Genomic DNA, 26,265 nt, shown 5'->3' with positions numbered 1-26,265 from the left:
TTGTTTAAGTTGACTAACTGCAGCCTTGGGATTGACACAACATGGCCGTCGTCATGAAAAATGTGGCACTAATTCTTCTTCTCTGGATTAAAGGTAGAAGCAGCCTCAAACACTGCAACCCTGCGTTACTCTTTGACCTTTACAGAAACGAGACCAATCTGTTCTTCTAGCAGGTCTGACTGCCGCTGATGATGTCACCCAAACGTCCAGCCTGTGGAAACCTGAAGGGGAGGATGCTACAATGGAATGCAGTCACACAAAGACAGCGGACTACTCTCAGATGTACTGGTTCCGACAGCTGCCAGGGGGAACCATGAGGCTGGTCGTCTTCACAGCACGAGAGAGAAAGAACCACGACTTTGGCTCATTCGACACCAGCAAGTTCTCAGCCACCAAACCCGATGCTTACAACGGGTCGTTCACCGTCAGCCGTGTCGAGCTGCAGGATCAGGGAGTGTATTTCTGTGCCGTCAGTAAACACAGTGCTGCAGGGCCTTGCAAAGACTGAACACAAACCCACGCATCCTGTAGGGGTCCTCGTGGAGCAATGACAGCTCCCAGTCAGACCGCACGGGTTTGACTCGGCAGCCAACAGCAGGCAGCTGCTCACACTAACCGCACACTGAATAACTCCATTACCAGGTTAATAGTTAGGCTTGGTAACCACACATTCCTTCCACTTCCACGTGACATCATGTCATTCTGAAAACACACCTCTCAGAGGTCATGTGACAGGGCTGTGTTCCGCTGATCGACCGTCTTTTCTTGGGACGAATCATGCAAGTTGCTCCGTCAGTGGACAAACGTCTGTGACCCCTGACCCTCAAGGGATTCGTCGTCATGTCTGTGGCGAGGCCAGTGTGCTGTTTACTGCTGCTGGTTGGAGGCAGGGAGCGCTGAGAGCAACCCGGTCCAGCAGACCTGGGCGGTACTGGTGGAGGCCGGTCAGCCAGCTCAGATGGACTGCAGTCAGGATCTGGGCGGCCACTACCTGGAGACGAGCTGGTACCTGCAGCTACGAAGGATGAGGTGCGGAGAGGGGCGTTCACCGTGAGAGACGCGAGGCCTAGCGACCGTGGAGTTTACTACTGTGCCGTCAGCGCTCTCACTGCTGTGCAAGCAGCTGACAGGGTGAACATAAAACCCTGTGGCAGGCTCTCTGTGGATGACGACGACGCCCCACGGCTCATTGTGTTGACTCCGCCCCTTTCCCCCTCACGGTGCCCCAGCTCTTCACATGTATGTCAACCGTCTTGTTCACCTTCCACCCTCTGCACTTCATCATGACCGGACCCTTCATACATTTAGCAGCTCTCCTGTCCTTCTGGCTGGCAGGTAATCATTTCAACACCGACTTCAACCTCATTCCATCACTGAGGCTGATGATGTCCAATGTCTTTCAGGGTCCTTCGGAGTCCGCCAGACTCCCAGCGCTCTGATCAAACCTCACAATGAAGAAATCCAACTCAACTGCCAACATTCAGACCCAAACTTTGATATGATCCAGTGGTACAGACAGTCGCCTGGGAAACACGACATGGTCCTGCTCGGCTACGTTCGCTTCACCTCTGCGGTGGTTGAAGATGGGTTTAAGGGGAAGCTGGATCTGAGCGGTGATGGGGGAAAACAGTCGACTCTTAAAATCCTGCAGAGTCACCACGAGGACAGTTCAGTGTATTTCTGCGCAGCCAGTAGAGCACAGTGCTGCACACAGCTGAATGCTTCAGCAAAAACGTTCCTGAAGATCCACTGATCTTACTGCTCCTCCGGTATCCACCCAAATAATTTAAACTCATATTTTTTATTTAAAAATAAGACAATTTGAATTCCTTCAAAAATTGGTTGAGTACAAATAACTAAATGTCAATGCTGAGGACATTAAATTTGTACTTATTGGGGGAAAAAAATGAACTACCTATGGTTTATACTGAAGCAGATACTTGGAGAGCAGATGAAATAGAAATGAAGGTTGCACTTCACAGCAGCACCTCACAGCAGCAGCATCTTGTTCAATAAAGAAATATTAAAGAAAGATAAAGAAATATTTATCAATATTTATCGTATAACATACAAAGGGGCTGAACTTTGTTTACTTTAAATATTGACTTATGTTGATTGATCTGCTGACTTGCCTCTACTTACAGAGTGCTTAAATAGAAAACAGGTTGAAGCTCCTCCCACTCACCTCCACCGTGACACCTCCCACCGCTGAAGGACCAAACCCATCCTGACACAATCGGCACCCAAACACAAGAGTGATTCTAAAACCAGCCAGGAAACACGATGATTCTTCTCTGCTGTTTGACCCTCAACATCCTACTGGTCTCAGGTAACCTCACTGGACATCTCTGCTCACTCTAATCACACATTTACCTGCATGTTTCACAGCATGACTCACTGCAAAGCAGTTTGACTTGACGTGTGGTTTGCCTGCTGCAGGTTCTTCCCTCAGTGACCAGGTCCACCAGAATCCAGCCGACATGATCAGCACAGCAGGACAAACAGCAAGGATCAACTGCTCACACAGTATTAACAGCTACAACCGAATCCTCTGGTACAAACAACACAACAGAACGCTGCAGTTTCTGGGATATATGCTTGCAACCACTGGATATCCAGAGAAAGGACTGAACGTGACATTTGGAGGAAGCGCAGACAAAGACAAAACGTGCACATTAACAGTGTCGGGACTCAGTGTCAGCAGCAGTGCACTTTACTTCTGTGCAGCCAGTTTACACAGTGCTGTCAATCACTGATCCCCCAGTGCAAAAACCTTCTGCTGTCTTCGTCTCCATCACAGAGACTCACACCTGGAATAAACCAGCCTAACCAGAGTTTGACTTCCGATCATCCACATCAGATACAAGCAAATGTTCCTTTGATATACGACGCCTACTTCCTGCATGATGTCTCATACGTGCACTGTCTGGGACGTCACACTTCCTGGGGAACATTCAGTTGATTTAAAATTCAGGTTGTACTTGGAGAGGGCCGGATAGAGGTGAATATTAGAGATTCACATTTGTACTTTAATCAATCCATTTTCCATCCCTGCTTTGTCCCGAGCTCAAAGTCACATGGGTCTGCTGGAGCCCATGCCCGCTGTCATGGGGCAAAGGAAGGATGGAGCACCCTGGACCAGTCGCCAGTTCATTGCAGGGCCACATAGACACAAACAATCGTCCACACTCGCATAAATGGACAATTTAGAGTTTCAATTCACTTCACGTGCATGTTTTTGGACTCTGGGAGGAAGCCGGAGAACCCAGAGAGAACCAAGACACAGGACCTCCACACAGAAAGGTCACAGGCCCCGGAGTCGAACCCACAACCTGCTCCAACGTGTCGCCCTTGTACCTTAATATGCAAAGCAAATACGCTGAGCTGGACGTGAAATATATTTTTTCCGCTGACAAAAAAAATAAAACAGAATACAAATTTTGGTCCCCAAAACTGATGCAAAGTTTAAACACAAACAGGTTTGTGTTGTTTTGTTGACACCCAGAAGGGGCAGTAGACCTCTGGTGATGAAACATGATTATTCAGTGAGGAGGAAGTCTCCGAGTTAAAGACAGGAACCAGCAGCACAGTGTGACAACAATTGTGTCACACCAAGAACTTGGGCAGGAACATTGACATCATCTGCATCACTTTAAACATCATCATGGTCTCAGGTAATATACAGTAGATTCTGATCTGTTCTTTAAGTATGTCCAAATTATTTTTGAAAAAAAAAAAAAAAAATCTGCACCAAGATACAAAAGAATGTTTCAAGGGCAAAATTCATGTTGTCAAATAAAATATTGCTGACTCTTTTTGCTTGACTCTTGAAAGGTTCCTCTCTCAGTGACAAAGTCCACCAGAAGCCACATGAGATGTTCAGCCAACGAGGGAAAGACGCTAAAATCCAGTCGGAACAGCAGTGCACTTTACTTCTGTGCAGCTAGTCAACACAGTGACCTGTCTCACTGCTCCTCAGAGCAGCTGCATCCATCACACCAACTGTGCCTCCCGCTTAGAAAGATGGAGAGATTTTAGTGGGAGGTTCCTGCTGCTGAGCAGCTCAGAGCCAAACCCACCTGAGATATTCACCCAGCGTCTCCTGCTGAGTCTCCAGTCAACACGGTCATGATGGCTTACATTCTCAGCACCTCAGTGGTCCCACTTCTCTGTGTTCAGGGTAAGTGAATATTTTTTTTGCTATTGACATATTGACACACTGCATGCGACCAACATTCATTTCTGACAGCGCAATTCTCTTCAGCGGGACAACAACGGCACCCTTTAAATGTTTTCTCTTACCCTCCACACAGTTTACTGCCTGGATGTGACCTAACAACCTGACTTTGCTTGGAGCTCAGTGTCCAAATCTGCAGAGATGAACTGCAGCCACAATGGAGATGCTAGTTATACCCAGATGTACTGGTTTCGGCAGCGTCAGGGGGAAAGCATGAGCATGGTCGTCTACACAGCTTATGGTGGAAACCCCGACTACAGGGGAGCCGACGGGAAGTATTCAGCAACCAAAGAAAAATTCTCCACTGGCACTCTGACTGTGAAAGAGCTGCAGCTGGAGGACGGCGGCATTTACTTCTGTGCTGTAAGCAAACACAGCGATGCGAGACGCAGAGCGGCTGAACAAAAACTGATTGGGCAGCGGAATCAGGAAGTGACTTTTAACTCTTACCAGAAGGTGGAGCTGGAGCACCAGCAACACTCTGAGAAAAGGGCAGAGGAACCAACATGAAGCCACACCTCCTGACCACGTCATACTATCATTACATCACACTATCTTTTACCATTATTCACATTAGACTTGGAACTCCACCTATGATCCCCACACGATGCTGATGTTTCTGTTCCTCATCACATTCAAAGAACTTCCCTCACTGTCTACTGAAATGTTGAGCTTCACATGTTAACCATGTGACGCGATGACAACATCACTTCCTGTCTCTTCCTTTGGTTGAAAAAGCAGCACAGAAAACTCCAGCTGGGTCTGTGCACTCAACATGACACCATCACATCATGTCATTGTGCTCCTCATCATCTCCTGGATGAAAGGTGACATATTTTTATTTCAATTCATAACTGACATGAGAGGAACAACTTCACTCTGATTGTTTGAGCCTTTGGATTGTTCTCCCTGTAATTTCATTTCAAAAAGCAACTTCATCAGCAGCTTAATGTCGCCTTCTAATGCCTTGCAGGAGTTCACCTCAGCAAAGACCAACAGGTTCTCCAGGATCCCACTGACCTGATAGTGAAATCAACCCAAGAAGTCCAGCTGAGGCTCGAACACAAAATCCCGAGCTACGACACCATTCTGTGGTACCAGCGCTCACCTGGAGACTCTGCCCTCAAGCTCATTGGTTATAAATATTTTCAAACTGTCACAATGGAAACTGACTTTAAGGGTCGCTTTGAATTGACTGGAGATGGAAGCAAGTCAGTTAATCTGAGCATCCTGAACCCAAGACAGCCTGAAGACAGTGGGGAATATTTTGGAGCTGCCAGTCTCCACAGTAGTGAAGACAGTCACTCTGTCAGACATGAAACCTCCATAATAATCAGGAAACCACTGAAACCATGTGACACACTGTCACGTTCATATTCAATAAAGCAACTTCACCATCAACAAGACCCACAACTTGACTTCATTATTCAGTTAAATATTACTCAGTTTTGCTGACATCACTTCCTGTCTCCTCCCCTCATTATAAACCAGCTCAAACTGCAGCAGCTTCATTCCACTCAACATGACACCACCTGGTCTCATCGTTTGCTTCATCACTGTCTCCTGGTTCCAAGGTAACACAGTCAGAAAGATTCAGCCACTGAAGTGGAACAATGATCAACTGAATGCACTCACTAATATTTTATTGGCCTTCTAATTTCTTCCAGGAGTTCACCTCAGTAAAGACCAACAGGTTCTCCAGACTCCCACTGACCTGATAGTGAAATCAAACCAAGAAGTCCAGCTGAGACTAGAACATAAAATCCCGAGCTACAATGTCATTCTGTGGTACCATCGCTCACCTGGAGGCTCTGCCCTCAAGCTCATTGGTTATAAATTAATCACTAACACTCCAAGGATGGAACCTGATTTTAAAAGTGGCTTTGAAATGACTGGAGATGGAAGCAAGTCAGTTAATCTGAGCATCCTGAACCCAAGACAGCCTGAAGACAGTGGAGAATATTTTGGAGCTGCCAGTCTCCACAGTAGTGAAGACAGTCACTCTGTCAGACATGAAACCTCCATAATAATCCAGCAGCCAGAGACGGGAAACCACTGAAACCATGTGACACACTGTCACGTTCACATTCAACACTCAAAGCAACATCATGATCAACAAGATGCATGACTTGACTTTATTATTCAGTTAAAGGCCCCGCGTGTACATTGTTAAGAAAGCCTGCCTGACAAAGCATTTCATATTCAGGTCACTGTCAGACGGGCTTCCTTAAGAAATGCAAGTGTAAGATGGCAGCTAACTAGGAGCAACACCCTTGCTCTATTAATATTCCTATGTATATGACAACTGTTCTAAGAGCAGGAAAACCAATTTACTTTTATTGTACTGCAAGTATACACTTTTATTATTGTATTTATTGGCAGTATATTAAGCTTTAACCAATATAAAAATGATAAATCAATCAAAATTTTACAAACTGAACCTTTACATATTACTCGGCTTTGTCAACATCACTTCCTGTCTCCTCCCCTCATTATAAACCAGCTCAAACTGCCGCTGCTTCATTCCACTCAACATGACACCACCTGGTCTCATCGTTTGCTTCATCACGGTCTCCTGGTTCCAAGGTAACACAGTCAGAAAGATTCAACAATGACATCCACTGAACGCTCTGGCTGATGTTTTTATTGGCATTGTAATTTCTTCACAGGAGTTCACCTCAGTAAAGACCAACAGGTTCTCCAGGATCCCACTGACCTGATAGTGAAATCAACCCAAGAAGTCCAGCTGAGACTAGAACATAAAATCCCGAGCTACAATGTCATTCTGTGGTACCAGCGCTCACCTGGAGACTCTGCCCTCAAGCTCATTGGTTATATGTTGTATAAATCTCCCACAATGGAAACTGACTTTAAGGGTCGCTTTAAACTGACTGGAGATGGAAGCAAGTCAGTTAATCTGAGCATCCTGAACCCAAGACACCCTGAAGACAGTGGGGAATATTTTGGAGCTGCCAGTCTCCACAGTAGTGAAGACAGTCACTCTGTCAGACATGAAACCTCCATAATAATCAGGAAACCACTGAAACCATGTGACACACTGTCACGTTCACGTTCAACACTCAAAGCAACATCGCATCAAGTAGACCCACAACTTGACTTCTTTATCCAGTCATTTATTGGTCTACGTTGTCAACATCACTTCCTGTCTCCTCCCCTCATTATAAACCAGCTCAAACTGCCGCTGCTTCATTCCACTCAACATGAAACCACCTGGTCTCATCGTTTGCTTCATCACGGTCTCCTGGTTCCAAGGTAACACAGTCAGAAAGATTCAACAATGACATCCACTGAACGCTCTGGCTGATGTTTTTATTGGCATTGTAATTTCTTCACAGGAGTTCACCTCAGTAAAGACCAACAGGTTCTCCAGGATCCCACTGACCTGATAGTGAAATCAAACCAAGACGTCCAGCTGAGACTAGAACATAAAATCCCGAGCTACGACACTATTCTGTGGTACCAGCGCTCACCTGGAGACTCTGCCCTCAAGCTCATTGGTTATATGCGTTATAAATCTCCCACAATGGAAACTGACTTTAAGGGTCGCTTTAAACTGACTGGAGATGGAGAGAAGTCAGTTAATCTGAGCATCCTGAACCCAAGACAGCCTGAAGACAATGGAGAATATTTTGGAGCTGCCAGTTACCACAGTAGTGAAGACAGTCACTCTGTCAGACATGAAACCTCCATAATAATCAGGAAACCACTTAAACCATGTGACACATTGTCACGTTCACGTTCAACACTCAAAGCAACATCACATCAAGAAGACCCACAACTTGACTTCTTTATCCAGTCATTTATTGGTCTACGTTGTCAACATCACTTCCTGTCTCCTCCCCTCATTATAAACCAGCTCAAACTGCCGCTGCTTCATTCCACTCAACATGACACCACCTGGTCTCATCGTTTGCTTCATCACTGTCTCCTGGTTCCAAGGTAACACAGTCAGAAAGATTCAGCCACTGAAGTGGAACAATGATCAACTGAATGCACTCACTAATATTTTATTGGCCTTCTGATTCCTCCCAGGAGTTCACCTCAGCAAAGACCAACAGGTTCTCCAGGATCCCACTGACCTGATAGTGAAATCAAACCAAGAAGTCCAGCTGAGACTAGAACATAAAATCCCAGACTACGACACCATTCTGTGGTACCATCGCTCACCTGGAGACTCTGCCCTCAAGCTCATTGGTTATGTGTATTATAAATCTCCCACAATGGAAACTGACTTTAAGGGTCGCTTTAAACTGACTGGAGATGGAGAGAAGTCAGTTAATCTGAGCATCCTGAACCCAAGACAGCCTGAAGACAGTGGAGAATATTTTGGAGCTGCCAGTTACCACAGTAGTGAAGACAGTCACTCTGTCAGACATGAAACCTCCATAATAATCAGGAAACCACTGAAACCATGTGACACATTGTCACGTTCACGTTCAACACTCAAAGCAACATCGCATCAAGAAGACCCACAACTTGACTTCTTTATCCAGTCATTTATTGGTCTACGTTGTCAACATCACTTCCTGTCTCCTCCCCTCATTATAAACCAGATCAAACTGCCGCTGCTTCATTCCACTCAACATGAAACCACCTGGTCTCATCGTTTGCTTCATCACTGTCTCCTGGTTCCAAGGTAACACAGTCAGAAAGATTCAACAATGACATCCACTGAATGCTCTGGCCGATGTTTTTATTGGCATTGTAATTTCTTCCAGGAGTTCACCTCAGTAAAGACCAACAGGTTCTCCAGGATCCCACTGACCTGATAGTGAAACCAAACCAAGAAGTCCAGCTGAGACTAGAACATAAAATCCCAGACTACAACACCATTCTGTGGTACCAGCGCTCACCTGGAAACTCTGCCCTCAAGCTCATTGGTTATAAATATTTTCAAACTGTCACAATGGAAACTGACTTTAAGGGTGGCTTTGAATTGACTGGAGATGGAAGCAAGTCAGTTAATCTGAGCATCCTGAACCCAAGACAGCCTGAAGACAGTGGGGAATATTTTGGAGCTGCCAGTTACCACAGTAGTGAAGACAGTCACTCTGTCAGACATGAAACCTCCATAATAATCCAGCAGCCAGAGACAGGAAACCACTGAAACCATGTGACACATTGCCACGTTCACGTTCAACAAAGCAACTTCACCATCAACAAGACCCACAACTTGACTTCATTATTCAGTTAAATATTACTCAGTTTTGCTGACATCACTTCCTGTCTCCTCCCCTCATTATAAACCAGCTCAAACTGCCGCTGCTTCATTCCACTCAACATGACACCACCTGGTCTCATCGTTTGCTTCATCACTGTCTCCTGGTTCCAAGGTAACACAGTCAGAAAGATTCAGCCACTGAAGTGGAACAATGATCAACTGAATGCACTCACTAATATTTTATTGGCCTTCTGATTCCTCCCAGGAGTTCACCTCAGTAAAGACCAACAGGTTCTCCAGGATCCCACTGACCTGATAGTGAAATCAAACCAAGAAGTCCAGCTGAGACTAGAACATAAAATCCCGAGCTACAATGTCATTCTGTGGTACCAGCGCTCACCTGGAGACTCTGCCCTCAAGCTCATTGGTTATATGTCGTATAAATCTCCCACAATGGAAACTGACTTTAAGGGTCGCTTTAAACTGACTGGAGATGGAAGCAAGTCAGTTAATCTGAGCATCCTGAACCCAAGACAGCCTGAAGACAGTGGGGAATATTTTGGAGCTGCCAGTCTCCACAGTAGTGAAGACAGTCACTCTGTCAGACATGAAACCTCCATAATAATCCAGCAGCCAGAGACAGGAAACCTCCATAATAATCAGGGAACCACTGAAACCATGTGACACATTGTCACGTTCACGTTCAACACTCAAAGCAACATCACATCAAGAAGACCCACAACTTGATTTCTTTATCCAGTCATTTATTGGTCTACGTTGTCAACATCACTTCCTGTCTCCTCCCCTCATTATAAACCAGATCAAACTGCCGCTGCTTCATTCCACTCAACATGACACCACCTGGTCTCATCGTTTGCTTCATCACTGTCTCCTGGTTCCAAGGTAACACAGTCAGAAAGATTCAACAATGACATCCACTGAATGCTCTGGCCGATGTTTTTATTGGCATTGTAATTTCTTCCAGGAGTTCACCTCAGTAAAGACCAACAGGTTCTCCAGGATCCCACTGACCTGATAGTGAAACCAAACCAAGAAGTCCAGCTGAGACTAGAACATAAAATCCCGAGCTACGACACCATTCTGTGGTACCAGCGCTCACCTGGAAACTCTGCCCTCAAGCTCATTGGTTATAAATATTTTCAAACTGTCACAATGGAAACTGACTTTAAGGGTCGCTTTGAATTGACTGGAGATGGAAGAAAGTCAGTTAATCTGAGCATCCTGAACCCAAGACAGCCTGAAGACAGTGGGGAATATTTTGGAGCTGCCAGTTACCACAGTAGTGAAGACAGTCACTCTGTCAGACATGAAACCTCCATAATAATCCAGCAGCCAGAGACAGGAAACCACTGAAACCATGTGACACATTGCCACGTTCACGTTCAACAAAGCAACTTCACCATCAACAAGACCCACAACTTGACTTCATTATTCAGTTAAATATTACTCAGTTTTGCTGACATCACTTCCTGTCTCCTCCCCTCATTATAAACCAGCTCAAACTGCCGCTGCTTCATTCCACTCAACATGAAACCACCTGGTCTCATCGTTTGCTTCATCACCGTCTCCTGGTTCCAAGGTAACACAGTCAGAAAGATTCAACAATGACATCCACTGAACGCTCTGGCTGATGTTTTTATTGGCATTGTAATTTCTTCACAGGAGTTCACCTCAGTAAAGACCAACAGGTTCTCCAGGATCCCACTGACCTGATAGTGAAATCAAACCAAGAAGTCCAGCTGAGGCTCGAACATAAAATCCCAGACTACAACACCATTCTGTGGTACCAGCGCTCACCTGGAGACTCTGCCCTCAAGCTCATTGGTTATGTGTTTTATAAATCTCCCACAATGGAAACTGACTTTAAGGGTCGCTTTAAACTGACTGGAGATGGAAGCAAGTCAGTTAATCTGAGCATCCTGAACCCAAGACAGCCTGAAGACAGTGGAGAATATTTTGGAGCTGCCAGTTACCACAGTAGTGAAGACAGTCACTCTGTCAGACATGAAACCTCCATAATAATCAGGAAACCACTTAAACCATGTGACACATTGTCACGTTCACGTTCAACACTCAAAGCAACATCACATCAAGAAGACCCACAACTTGACTTCTTTATCCAGTCATTTATTGGTCTACGTTGTCAACATCACTTCCTGTCTCCTCCCCTCATTATAAACCAGCTCAAACTGCCGCTGCTTCATTCCACTCAACATGACACCACCTGGTCTCATCGTTTGCTTCATCACTGTCTCCTGGTTCCAAGGTAACACAGTCAGAAAGATTCAGCCACAGTAGTGGAACAATGACATCCACTGAACGCTCTGGCTGATGTTTTTGTTGGCATTGTAATTTCTTCACAGGAGTTCACCTCAGCAAAGACCAACAGGTTCTCCAGGATCCCACTGACCTGATAGTGAAATCAACCCAAGAAGTCCAGCTGAGACTAGAACATAAAATCCCGAACTACAATGTCATTCTGTGGTACCAGCGCTCACCTGGAGACTCTGCCCTCAAGCTCATTGGTTATATGCGTTATAAATCTCCCACAATGGAAACTGACTTTAAGGGTCGCTTTAAACTGACTGGAGATGGAGAGAAGTCAGTTAATCTGAGCATCCTGAACCCAAGACAGCCTGAAGACAGTGGGGAATATTTTGGAGCTGCCAGTCTCCACAGTAGTGAAGACAGTCACTCTGTCAGACATGAAACCTCCATAATAATCAGGAAACCACTGAAACCATGTGACACACTGTCACGTTCACATTCAACAAAGCAACTTCACAATCAACAAGACCCACAACTTGACTTCATTATTCAGTTAAATATTACTCAGTTTTGCTGACATCACTTCCTGTCTCCTCCCCTCATTATAAACCAGCTCAAACTGCCGCTGCTTCATTCCACTCAACATGACACCACCTGGTCTCATCGTTTGCTTCATCACGGTCTCCTGGTTCCAAGGTAACACAGTCAGAAAGATTCAGCCACTGAAGTGGAACAATGATCAACTGAATGCACTCACTAATATTTTATTGGCCTTCTGATTCCTCCCAGGAGTTCACCTCAGCAAAGACCAACAGGTTCTCCAGGATCCCACTGACCTGATAGTGAAATCAAACCAAGAAGTCCAGCTGAGACTAGAACATAAAATCCCGAGCTACAATGTCATTCTGTGGTACCAGCGCTCACCTGGAGACTCTGCCCTCAAGCTCATTGGTTATATGTCGTATAAATCTCCCACAATGGAAACTGACTTTAAGGGTCGCTTTAAACTGACTGGAGATGGAAGCAAGTCAGTTAATCTGAGCATCCTGAACCCAAGACAGCCTGAAGACAGTGGGGAATATTTTGGAGCTGCCAGTCTCCACAGTAGTGAAGACAGTCACTCTGTCAGACATGAAACCTCCATAATAATCCAGCAGCCAGAGACAGGAAACCTCCATAATAATCAGGAAACCACTGAAACCATGTGACACATTGTCACGTTCACGTTCAACACTCAAAGCAACATCGCATCAAGAAGACCCACAACTTGACTTCTTTATTCAGTCATTTATTGGTCTACGTTGTCAACATCACTTCCTGTCTCCTCCCCTCATTATAAACCAGCTCAAACTGCAGCAGCTTCATTCCACTCAACATGACACCACCTGGTCTCATCGTTTGCTTCATCACTGTCTCCTGGTTCCAAGGTAACACAGTCAGAAAGATTCAACAATGACATCCACTGAACGCTCTCGCTGATGTTTTTATTGGCATTGTAATTCCTCCCAGGAGTTCACCTCAGTAAAGACCAACAGGTTCTCCAGGATCCCACTGACCTGATAGTGAAATCAAACCAAGACGTCCAGCTGAGACTAGAACATAAAATCCCGAGCTACGACACCATTCTGTGGTACCAGCGCTCACCTGGAGACTCTGCCCTCAAGCTCATTGGTTATATGCGTTATAAATCTCCCACAATGGAAACTGACTTTAAGGGTCGCTTTAAACTGACTGGAGATGGAGAGAAGTCAGTTAATCTGAGCATCCTGAACCCAAGACACCCTGAAGACAGTGGAGAATATTTTGGAGCTGCCAGTCTCCACAGTAGTGAAGACAGTCACTCTGTCAGACATGAAACCTCCATAATAATCAGGAAACCACTGAAACCATGTGACACATTGTCACGTTCACATTCAACACTCAAAGCAACATCGCATCAAGTAGACCCACAACTTGACTTCTTTATCCAGTCATTTATTGGTCTACGTTGTCAACATCACTTCCTGTCTCCTCCCCTCATTATAAACCAGCTCAAACTGCCGCTGCTTCATTCCACTCAACATGACACCACCAGGTCTCATCGTTTGCTTCATCACTGTCTCCTGGTTCCAAGGTAACACAGTCAGAAAGATTCAACAATGACATCCACTGAACGCTCTTGCTGATGTTTTTATTGGCATTGTAATTTCTTCCAGGAGTTCACCTCAGTAAAGACCAACAGGTTCTCCAGGATCCCACTGACCTGATAGTGAAATCAACCCAAGAAGTCCAGCTGAGACTAGAACATAAAATCCCGAACTACAATGTCATTCTGTGGTACCAGCGCTCACCTGGAGACTCTGCCCTCAAGCTCATTGGTTATATGCTTAATAAATCTCCCACAATGGAAACTGACTTTAAGGGTCGCGTTAAACTGACTGGAGATGGAAGAAAGTCAGTTAATCTGAGCATCCTGAACCCAAGACAGCCTGAAGACAGTGGAGAATATTTTGGAGCTGCCAGTTACCACAGTAGTGAAGACAGTCACTCTGTCAGACATGAAACCTCCATAATAATCCAGCAGCCAGAGACAGGAAACCACTGAAACCATGTGACACATTGTCACGTTCACGTTCAACACTCAAAGCAACATCGCATCAAGAAGACCCACAACTTGACTTCTTTATCCAGTCATTTATTGGTCTACGTTGTCAACATCACTTCCTGTCTCCTCCCCTCATTATAAACCAGCTCAAACTGCAGCTGCTTCATTCCACTCAACATGACACCACCTGGTCTCATCGTTTGCTTCATCACTGTCTCCTGGTTCCAAGGTAACACAGTCAGAAAGATTCAGCCACAGTAGTGGAACAATGATCAACTGAATGCACTCACTAATATTTTATTGGCCTTCTGATTCCTCCCAGGAGTTCACCTCAGTAAAGACCAACAGGTTCTCCAGGATCCCACTGACCTGATAGTGAAATCAAACCAAGAAGTCCAGCTGAGGCTCGAACATAAAATCCCGAGCTACGACACCATTCTGTGGTACCATCGCTCACCTGGAGACTCTGCCCTCAAGCTCATTGGTTATATGCTTTATAAATCTCCCACAATGGAAACTGACTTTAAGGGTCGCTTTAAACTGACTGGAGATGGAGAGAAGTCAGTTAATCTGAGCATCCTGAACCCAAGACAGCCTGAAGACAGTGGAGAATATTTTGGAGCTGCCAGTTACCACAGTAGTGAAGACAGTCACTCTGTCAGACATGAAACCTCCATAATAATCAGGAAACCACTGAAACCATGTGACACATTGTCACGTTCACATTCAACACTCAAAGCAACATCGCATCAAGTAGACCCACAACTTGACTTCTTTATCCAGTCATTTATTGGTCTACGTTGTCAACATCACTTCCTGTCTCCTCCCCTCATTATAAACCAGCTCAAACTGCCGCTGCTTCATTCCACTCAACATGACACCACCTGGTCTCATCGTTTGCTTCATCACTGTCTCCTGGTTCCAAGGTAACACAGTCAGAAAGATTCAACAATGACATCCACTGAACGCTCTGGCTGATGTTTTTATTGGCATTGTAATTTCTTCCAGGAGTTCACCTCAGTAAAGACCAACAGGTTCTCCAGGATCCCACTGACCTGATAGTGAAATCAAACCAAGAAGTCCAGCTGAGACTAGAACATAAAATCCCGAGCTACGACACCATTCTGTGGTACCAGCGCTCACCTGGAGACTCTGCCCTCAAGCTCATTGGTTATATGCGTTATAAATCTCCCACAATGGAAACTGACTTTAAGGGTCGCTTTAAATTGACTGGAGATGGAAGCAAGTCAGTTAATCTGAGCAACCTGAACCCAAGACAGCCTGAAGACAGTGGGGAATATTTTGGAGCTGCCAGTTACCACAGTAGTGAAGACAGTCACTCTGTCAGACATAAAACCTCCATAATAATCCAGCAGCCAGAGACAGGAAACCACTGAAACCATGTGACACACTGTCACGTTCACATTCAACAAAGCAACTTCACAATCAACAAGACCCACAACTTGACTTCATTATTCAGTTAAATATTACTCAGTTTTGCTGACATCACTTCCTGTCTCCTCCCCTCATTATAAACCAGCTCAAACTGCCGCTGCTTCATTCCACTCAACATGACACCACCTGGTCTCATCGTTTGCTTCATCACTGTCTCCTGGTTCCAAGGTAACACAGTCAGAAAGATTCAGCCACTGAAGTGGAACAATGATCAACTGAATGCACTCACTAATATTTTATTGGCCTTCTGATTCCTCCCAGGAGTTCACCTCAGCAAAGACCAACAGGTTCTCCAGGATCCCACTGACCTGATAGTGAAATCAAACCAAGAAGTCCAGCTGAGAGTAGAACATAAAATCCCGAACTACGACACCATTCTGTGGTACCATCGCTCACCTGGAGGCTCTGCCCTCAAGCTCATTGGTTATAAATTAATCACTAACACTCCAAGGATGGAACCTGATTTTAAAAGTGGCTTTGAAATGACTGGAGATGGAAGCAAGTCAGTTAATCTGAGCATCCTGAACCCAAGACAGCCTGAAGACAGTGGAGAATATTTTGGAGCTGCCAGTTACCACAGTAGTGAAGACAGTCACTCTGTCAGACATGAAACCTCCATAATAATCCAGCAGCCAGAGACAGGAAACCACTGAAACCATGTGACACATTGCCACGTTCACATTCAACACTCAAAGCAACATCATGATGAACAAGATGCATGACTTGACTTTATTATTCAGTTAAAGGCCCCGCGTGTACATTGTTAAGAAAGCCTGCCTGACAAAGCATTTCATATTCAGGTCACTGTCAGACGGGCTTCCTTAAGAAATGCAAGTGTAAGATGGCAGCTAACTAGGAGCAACACCCTTGCTCTATTAATATTCCTATGTATATGACAACTGTTCTAAGAGCAGGAAAACCAATTTACTTTTATTGTACTGCAAGTATACACTTTTATTATTGTATTTATGGGCAGTATATTAAGCTTTAACCAATATAAAAATGATAAATCAATCAAAATTTTACAAACTGAACCTTTACATATTACTCAGTTTTGCTGACATCACTTCCTGTCTCCTCCCCTCATTATAAACCAGCTCAAACTGCCGCTGCTTCATTCCACTCAACATGACACCACCTGGTCTCATCGTTTGCTTCATCACGGTCTCCTGGTTCCAAGGTAACACAGTCAGAAAGATTCAGCCACAGAAGTGGAACAATGATCAACTGAATGCACTCACTAATATTTTATTGGCCTTCTGATTCCTCCCAGGAGTTCACCTCAGCAAAGACCAACAGGTTCTCCAGGATCCCACTGACCTGATAGTGAAATCAAACCAAGAAGTCCAGCTGAGACTAGAACATGAAATCCAGAGCTACAACACCATTCTGTGGTACCAGCGCTCACCTGGAGACTCTGCCCTCAAGCTCATTGGTTATATGCGTTATAAATCTCCCACAATGGAAACTGACTTTAAGGGTCGCTTTAAACTGACTGGAGATGGAGAGAAGTCAGTTAATCTGAGCATCCTGAACCCAAGACACCCTGAAGACAGTGGGGAATATTTTGGAGCTGCCAGTCTCCACAGTAGTGAAGACAGTCACTCTGTCAGACATGAAACCTCCATAATAATCAGGAAACCACTGAAACCATGTGACACACTGTCACGTTCACGTTCAACACTCAAAGCAACATCGCATCAAGTAGACCCACAACTTGACTTCTTTATCCAGTCATTTATTGGTCTACGTTGTCAACATCACTTCCTGTCTCCTCCCCTCATTATAAACCAGCTCAAACTGCCGCTGCTTCATTCCACTCAACATGAAACCACCTGGTCTCATCGTTTGCTTCATCAGTGTCTCCTGGTTCCAAGGTAACACAGTCAGAAAGATTCAACAATGACATCCACTGAACGCTCTCGCTGATGTTTTTATTGGCATTGTAATTTCTTCCAGGAGTTCACCTCAGTAAAGACCAACAGGTTCTCCAGGATCCCACTGACCTGATAGTGAAATCAAACCAAGAAGTCCAGCTGAGGCTCGAACATAAAATCCCAGACTACAACACCATTCTGTGGTACCAGCGCTCACCTGGAGACTCTGCCCTCAAGCTCATTGGTTATATGCCTAATAAATCTCCCACAATGGAAACTGACTTTAAGGGTCGCTTTGAATTGACTGGAGATGGAAGAAAGTCAGTTAATCTGAGCATCCTGAACCCAAGACAGCCTGAAGACAGTGGGGAATATTTTGGAGCTGCCAGTTACCACAGTAGTGAAGACAGTCACTCTGTCAGACATAAAACCTCCATAATAATCCAGCAGCCAGAGACAGGAAACCACTGAAACCATGTGACACATTGTCACGTTCACATTCATCAAAGCAACTTCACGATCAACAAGACCCACAACTTGACTTCATTATTCAGTTAAATATCACTCAGTTTTGCTGACATCACTTCCTGTCTCCTCCCCTCATTATAAACCAGCTCAAACTGCCGCTGCTTCATTCCACTCAACATGTCACCACCTGGTCTCATCGTTTGCTTCATCACGGTCTCCTGGTTCCAAGGTAACACAGTCAGAAAGATTCAACAATGACATCCACTGAACGCTCTCGCTGATGTTTTTATTGGCATTGTAATTTCTTCCAGGTGTTCACCTCAGTAAAGACCAACAGGTTCTCCAGGATCCCACTGACCTGATAGTGAAATCAAACCAAGAAGTCCAGCTGAGACTAGAACATAAAATCCCGAGCTACGACACCATTCTGTGGTACCAGCGCTCACCTGGAGACTCTGCCCTCAAGCTCATTGGTTATGTGTATTATAAATCTCCCACAATGGAAACTGACTTTAAGGGTCGCTTTAAACTGACTGGAGATGGAGAGAAGTCAGTTAATCTGAGCATCCTGAACCCAAGACAGCCTGAAGACAGTGGGGAATATTTTGGAGCTGCCAGTCTCCACAGTAGTGAAGACAGTCACTCTGTCAGACATAAAACCTCCATAATAATCAGGAAACCACTGAAACCATGTGACACACTGTCACGTTCACATTCATCAAAGCAACTTCACCATCAACAAGACCCACAACTTGACTTCATTATTCAGTTAAATATCACTCAGTTTTGCATACATCACTTCCTGTCTCCTCCCCTCATTATAAACCAGCTCAAACTGCAGCAGCTTCATTCCACTCAACATGACACCACCTGGTCTCATCGTTTGCTTCATCACTGTCTCCTGGTTCAAAGGTAACACAGTCAGAAAGATTCAGCCACAGTAGTGGAACAATGACATCCACTGAACGCTCTGGCTGATGTTTTTATTGGCATTGTAATTTCTTCCAGGAGTTCACCTCAGCAAAGACCAACAGGTTCTCCAGGATCCCACTGACCTGATAGTGAAACCAAACCAAGAAGTCCAGCTGAGACTAGAACATAAAATCCCAGACTACAACACCATTCTGTGGTACCAGCGCTCACCTGGAAACTCTGCCCTCAAGCTCATTGGTTATAAATATTTTCAAACTGTCACAATGGAAACTGACTTTAAGGGTGGCTTTGAATTGACTGGAGATGGAAGAAAGTCAGTTAATCTGAGCATCCTGAACCCAAGACATCCTGAAGACAGTGGGGAATATTTTGGAGCTGCCAGTCTCCACAGTAGTGAAGACAGTCACTCTGTCAGACATGAAACCTCCATAATAATCCAGCAGCCAGAGACAGGAAACCACTGAAACCATGTGACACACTGTCACGTTCATATTCAATAAAGCAACTTCACCATCAACAAGACCCACAACTTGACTTCATTATTCAGTTAAATATTACTCAGTTTTGCTGACATCACTTCCTGTCTCCTCCCCTCATTATAAACCAGCTCAAACTGCCGCTGCTTCATTCCACTCAACATGAAACCACCTGGTCTCATCGTTTGCTTCATCACTGTCTCCTGGTTCCAAGGTAACACAGTCAGAAAGATTCAGCCACTGAAGTGGAATAATGATCAACTGAATGCACTCACTAATATTTTATTGGCCTTCTAATTTCTTCCAGGAGTTCACCTCAGTAAAGACCAACAGGTTCTCCAGGATCCCACTGACCTGATAGTGAAACCAAACCAAGAAGTCCAGCTGAGACTAGAACATAAAATCCCAGACTACAACACCATTCTGTGGTACCAGCGCTCACCTGGAGACTCTGCCCTCAAGCTCATTGGTTATATGCTTAATAAATCTCCCACAATGGAAACTGACTTTAAGGGTCGCTTTGAATTGACTGGAGATGGAAGAAAGTCAGTTAATCTGAGCATCCTGAACCCAAGACAGCCTGAAGACAGTGGGGAATATTTTGGAGCTGCCAGTTACCACAGTAGTGAAGACAGTCACTCTGTCAGACATAAAACCTCCATAATAATCCAGCAGCCAGAGACAGGAAACCACTGAAACCATGTGACACATTGTCACGTTCACATTCATCAAAGCAACTTCACGATCAACAAGACCCACAACTTGACTTCTTTATTCAGTTAAATATCACTCAGTTTTGCTGACATCACTTCCTGTCTCCTCCCCTCATTATAAACCAGCTCAAACTGCCGCTGCTTCATTCCACTCAACATGACACCACCTGGTCTCATCGTTTGCTTCATCAGTGTCTCCTGGTTCCAAGGTAACACAGTCAGAAAGATTCAACAATGACATCCACTGAACGCTCTCGCTGATGTTTTTATTGGCATTGTAATTTCTTCCAGGAGTTCACCTCAGTAAAGACCAACAGGTTCTCCAGGATCCCACTGACCTGATAGTGAAATCAACCCAAGAAGTCCAGCTGAGGCTCGAACATAAAATCCCGAGCTACAATGTCATTCTGTGGTACCAGCGCTCACCTGGAGACTCTGCCCTCAAGCTCATTGGTTATAAATATTTTCAAACTGTCACAATGGAAACTGACTTTAAGGGTCGCTTTAAACTGACTGGAGATGGAAGCAAGTCAGTTAATCTGAGCATCCTGAACCCAAGAAAGCCTGAAGACAGTGGGGAATATTTTGGAGCTGCCAGTCTCCACAGTAGTGAAGACAGTCACTCTGTCAGACATAAAACCTCCATAATAATCCAGCAGCCAGAGACAGGAAACCACTGAAACCATGTGACACATTGCCACGTTCACATTCATCAAAGCAACTTCACGATCAACAAGACCCACAACTTGACTTCATTATTCAGTTAAATATCACTCAGTTTTGCTGACATCACTTCCTGTCTCCTCCCCTCATTATAAACCAGCTCAAACTGCAGCAGCTTCATTCCACTCAACATGACACCACCTGGTCTCATCGTTTGCTTCATCACGGTCTCCTGGTTCCAAGGTAACACATTCAGAAAGATTCAACAATGACATCCACTGAACGCTCTGGCTGATGTTTTTATTGGCATTGTAATTTCTTCCAGGAGTTCACCTCAGTAAAGACCAACAGGTTCTCCAGGATCCCACTGACCTGATAGTGAAATCAAACCAAGAAGTCCAGCTGAGGCTCGAACATAAAATCCAGAGCTACAATGTCATTCTGTGGTACCAGCGCTCACCTGGAGACTCTGCCCTCAAGCTCATTGGTTATATGTCGTATAAATCTCCCACAATGGAAACTGACTTTAAGGGTCGCTTTAAACTGACTGGAGATGGAAGCAAGTCAGTTAATCTGAGCATCCTGAACCCAAGACAGCCTGAAGACAGTGGGGAATATTTTGGAGCTGCCAGTCTCCACAGTAGTGAAGACAGTCACTCTGTCAGACATAAAACCTCCATAATAATCCAGCAGCCAGAGACAGGAAACCACTGAAACCATGTGACACATTGCCACGTTCACATTCATCAAAGCAACTTCACAATCAACAAGACCCACAACTTGACTTCTTTATCCAGTCATTTATTGGTCTACGTTGTCAACATCACTTCCTGTCTCCTCCCCTCATTATAAACCAGCTCAAACTGCCGCTGCTTCATTCCACTCAACATGACACCACCTGGTCTCATCGTTTGCTTCATCACTGTCTCCTGGTTCCAAGGTAACACAGTCAGAAATATTCAACAATGACATCCACTGAACGCTCTGGATGATGTTTTTATTGGCATTGTAATTTCTTCCAGGAGTTCACCTCAGTAAAGACCAACAGGTTCTCCAGGATCCCACTGACCTGATAGTGAAATCAAACCAAGAAGTCCAGCTGAGACTAGAACACAAAATCCCAGACTACAACACCATTCTGTGGTACCAGCGCTCACCTGGAGACTCTGCCCTCAAGCTCATTGGTTATAAATATTTTCAAACTGTCACAATGGAAACTGACTTTAAGGGTCGCTTTAAACTGACTGGAGATGGAAGCAAGTCAGTTAATCTGAGCATCCTGAACCCAAGACAGCCTGAAGACAGTGGGGAATATTTTGGAGCTGCCAGTCTCCACAGTAGTGAAGACAGTCACTCTGTCAGACATGAAACCTCCATAATAATCAGGAAACCACTGAAACCATGTGACACACTGTCACGTTCACATTCAATAAAGCAACTTCACCATCAACAAGAACCACAACTTGACTTCATTATTCAGTTAAATATTACTCAGTTTTGCTGACATCACTTCCTGTCTCCTCCCCTCATTATAAACCAGCTCAAACTGCCGCTGCTTCATTCCACTCAACATGACACCACCTGGTCTCATCGTTTGCTTCATCACGGTCTCCTGGTTCCAAGGTAACACAGTCAGAAAGATTCAGCCACAGAAGTGGAACAATGATCAACTGAATGCACTCACTAATATTTTATTGGCCTTCTGATTCCTCCCAGGAGTTCACCTCAGCAAAGACCAACAGGTTCTCCAGGATCCCACTGACCTGATAGTGAAATCAAACCAAGAAGTCCAGCTGAGACTAGAACATAAAATCCCAGACTACAACACCATTCTGTGGTACCATCGCTCACCTGGAGGCTCTGCCCTCAAGCTCATTGGTTATAAATTAATCACTAACACTCCAAGGATGGAACCTGATTTTAAAAGTGGCTTTGAATTGACTGGAGATGGAAGAAAGTCAGTTAATCTGAGCATCCTGAACCCAAGACAGCCTGAAGACAGTGGGGAATATTTTGGAGCTGCCAGTCTCCACAGTAGTGAAGACAGTCACTCTGTCAGACATGAAACCTCCATAATAATCCAGCAGCCAGAGACAGGAAACCACTGAAACCATGTGACACACTGTCACGTTCACGTTCAACACTCAAAGCAACATCATGATGAACAAGATGCATGACTTGACTTTATTATTCAGTTAAAGGCCCCGCGTGTACATTGTTAAGAAAGCCTGCCTGACAAAGCATTTCATATTCAGGTCACTGTCAGACGGGCTTCCTTAAGAAATGCAAGTGTAAGATGGCAGCTAACTAGGAGCAACACCCTTGCTCTATTAATATTCCTATGTATATGACAACTGTTCTAAGAGCAGGAAAACCAATTTACTTTTATTGTACTGCAAGTATACACTTTTATTATTGTATTTATTGGCAGTATATTAAGCTTTAACCAATATAAAAATGATAAATCAATCAAAATTTTACAAACTGAACCTTTACATATTACTCGGCTTTGTCAACATCACTTCCTGTCTCCTCCCCTCATTATAAACCAGCTCAAACTGCCGCTGCTTCATTCCACTCAACATGACACCACCTGGTCTCATCGTTTGCTTCATCACGGTCTCCTGGTTCCAAGGTAACACATTCAGAAAGATTCAACAATGACATCCACTGAACGCTCTGGCTGATGTTTTTATTGGCATTGTAATTTCTTCACAGGAGTTCACCTCAGTAAAGACCAACAGGTTCTCCAGGATCCCACTGACCTGATAGTGAAATCAACCCAAGAAGTCCAGCTGAGACTAGAACATAAAATCCCGAGCTACAATGTCATTCTGTGGTACCAGCGCTCACCTGGAGACTCTGCCCTCAAGCTCATTGGTTATGTGTTTTATAAATCTCCCACAATGGAAACTGACTTTAAGGGTCGCTTTAAACTGACTGGAGATGGAAGCAAGTCAGTTAATCTGAGCATCCTGAACCCAAGACACCCTGAAGACAGTGGGGAATATTTTGGAGCTGCCAGTCTCCACAGTAGTGAAGACAGTCACTCTGTCAGACATGAAACCTCCATAATAATCAGGAAACCACTGAAACCATGTGACACACTGTCACGTTCACGTTCAACACTCAAAGCAACATCGCATCAAGTAGACCCACAACTTGACTTCTTTATCCAGTCATTTATTGGTCTACGTTGTCAACATCACTTCCTGTCTCCTCCCCTCATTATAAACCAGCTCAAACTGCCGCTGCTTCATTCCACTCAACATGAAACCACCTGGTCTCATCGTTTGCTTCATCAGTGTCTCCTAGTTCCAAGGTAACACAGTCAGAAAGATTCAACAATTACATCCACTGAACGCTCTGGCTGATGTTTTTATTGGCATTGTAATTTCTTCCAGGAGTTCACCTCAGCAAAGACCAACAGGTTCTCCAGGATCCCACTGACCTGATAGTGAAATCAACCCAAGAAGTCCAGCTGAGACTAGAACATAAAATCCCAGACTACAACACCATTCTGTGGTACCAGCGCTCACCTGGAGACTCTGCCCTCAAGCTCATTGGTTATATGTCGTATAAATCTCCCACAATGGAAACTGACTTTAAGGGTCGCTTTAAACTGACTGGAGATGGAAGCAAGTCAGTTAATCTGAGCATCCTGAACCCAAGACAGCCTGAAGACAGTGGAGAATATTTTGGAGCTGCCAGTTACCACAGTAGTGAAGACAGTCACTCTGTCAGACATGAAACCTCCATAATAATCAGGAAACCACTGAAACCATGTGACACATTGTCACGTTCACGTTCAACACTCAAAGCAACATCGCATCAAGAAGACCCACAACTTGACTTCTTTATTCAGTCATTTATTGGTCTACGTTGTCAACATCACTTCCTGTCTCCTCCCCTCATTATAAACCAGCTCAAACTGCAGCTGCTTCATTCCACTCAACATGACACCACCTGGTCTCATCGTTTGCTTCATCACGGTCTCCTGGTTCCAAGGTAACACAGTCAGAAAGATTCAACAATGACATCCACTGAACGCTCTCGCTGATGTTTTTATTGGCATTGTAATTTCTTCACAGGAGTTCACCTCAGCAAAGACCAACAGGTTCTCCAGGATCCCACTGACCTGATAGTGAAATCAAACCAAGACGTCCAGCTGAGACTAGAACACAAAATCCCAGACTACAACACCATTCTGTGGTACCAGCGCTCACCTGGAGACTCTGCCCTCAAGCTCATTGGTTATAAATATTTTCAAACTGTCACAATGGAAACTGACTTTAAGGGTCGCTTTAAACTGACTGGAGATGGAAGCAAGTCAGTTAATCTGAGCATCCTGAACCCAAGACAGCCTGAAGACAGTGGGGAATATTTTGGAGCTGCCAGTCTCCACAGTAGTGAAGACAGTCACTCTGTCAGACATGAAACCTCCATAATAATCAGGAAACCACTGAAACCATGTGACACACTGTCACGTTCACATTCAATAAAGCAACTTCACCATCAACAAGAACCACAACTTGACTTCATTATTCAGTTAAATATTACTCAGTTTTGCTGACATCACTTCCTGTCTCCTCCCCTCATTATAAACCAGCTCAAACTGCCGCTGCTTCATTCCACTCAACATGACACCACCTGGTCTCATCGTTTGCTTCATCACTGTCTCCTGGTTCCAAGGTAACACAGTCAGAAAGATTCAGCCACAGTAGTGGAACAATGATCAACTGAATGCACTCACTAATATTTTATTGGCCTTCTGATTCCTCCCAGGAGTTCACCTCAGCAAAGACCAACAGGTTCTCCAGGATCCCACTGACCTGATAGTGAAATCAAACCAAGAAGTCCAGCTGAGACTAGAACATAAAATCCCAGACTACAACACCATTCTGTGGTACCATCGCTCACCTGGAGGCTCTGCCCTCAAGCTCATTGGTTATAAATTAATCACTAACACTCCAAGGATGGAACCTGATTTTAAAAGTGGCTTTGAATTGACTGGAGATGGAAGAAAGTCAGTTAATCTGAGCATCCTGAACCCAAGACAGCCTGAAGACAGTGGGGAATATTTTGGAGCTGCCAGTCTCCACAGTAGTGAAGACAGTCACTCTGTCAGACATGAAACCTCCATAATAATCCAGCAGCCAGAGACAGGAAACCACTGAAACCATGTGACACACTGTCACGTTCACGTTCAACACTCAAAGCAACATCATGATCAACAAGATGCATGACTTGACTTTATTATTCAGTTAAAGGCCCCGCGTGTACATTGTTAAGAAAGCCTGCCTGACAAAGCATTTCATATTCAGGTCACTGTCAGACGGGCTTCCTTAAGAAATGCAAGTGTAAGATGGCAGCTAACTAGGAGCAACA

General features: G+C 44.7%; 1 long non-coding RNA gene and 1 gene segment (V, D, J or C); both read left to right on the top strand.

Moving 5' to 3' along the window:
- Positions 1 to 26,265, top strand: part of LOC142903197 (Ig heavy chain C region-like) — a 58,475-nt gene that overhangs the window by 16,900 nt on the left and 15,310 nt on the right.
- LOC142903202 (uncharacterized) lies at positions 3,987 to 6,208 on the top strand. 2 transcript variants are annotated; one of them, XR_012929206.1, is made up of 3 exons: positions 3,987 to 4,180; positions 4,314 to 5,064; positions 5,905 to 6,208. It is a non-coding gene; the product is annotated as an uncharacterized LOC142903202 (long non-coding RNA). The 2 variants fall into 2 exon arrangements; XR_012929207.1 differs by lacking the exon at positions 5,905 to 6,208 and adding an exon at positions 5,211 to 5,447.

Source organism: Nelusetta ayraudi, unplaced genomic scaffold (genome assembly GCF_046127955.1).
Source record: "Nelusetta ayraudi isolate G7.1 ecotype Tasmania unplaced genomic scaffold, CSIRO-AGI_Nayr_v1 ptg000108l, whole genome shotgun sequence".
Classification (NCBI taxonomy): domain Eukaryota; kingdom Metazoa; phylum Chordata; class Actinopteri; order Tetraodontiformes; family Monacanthidae; genus Nelusetta; species Nelusetta ayraudi.
The sequence above is the reverse complement of the archived record's forward strand: the minus strand, read 5'-3'. Positions and strand labels throughout refer to the sequence as shown.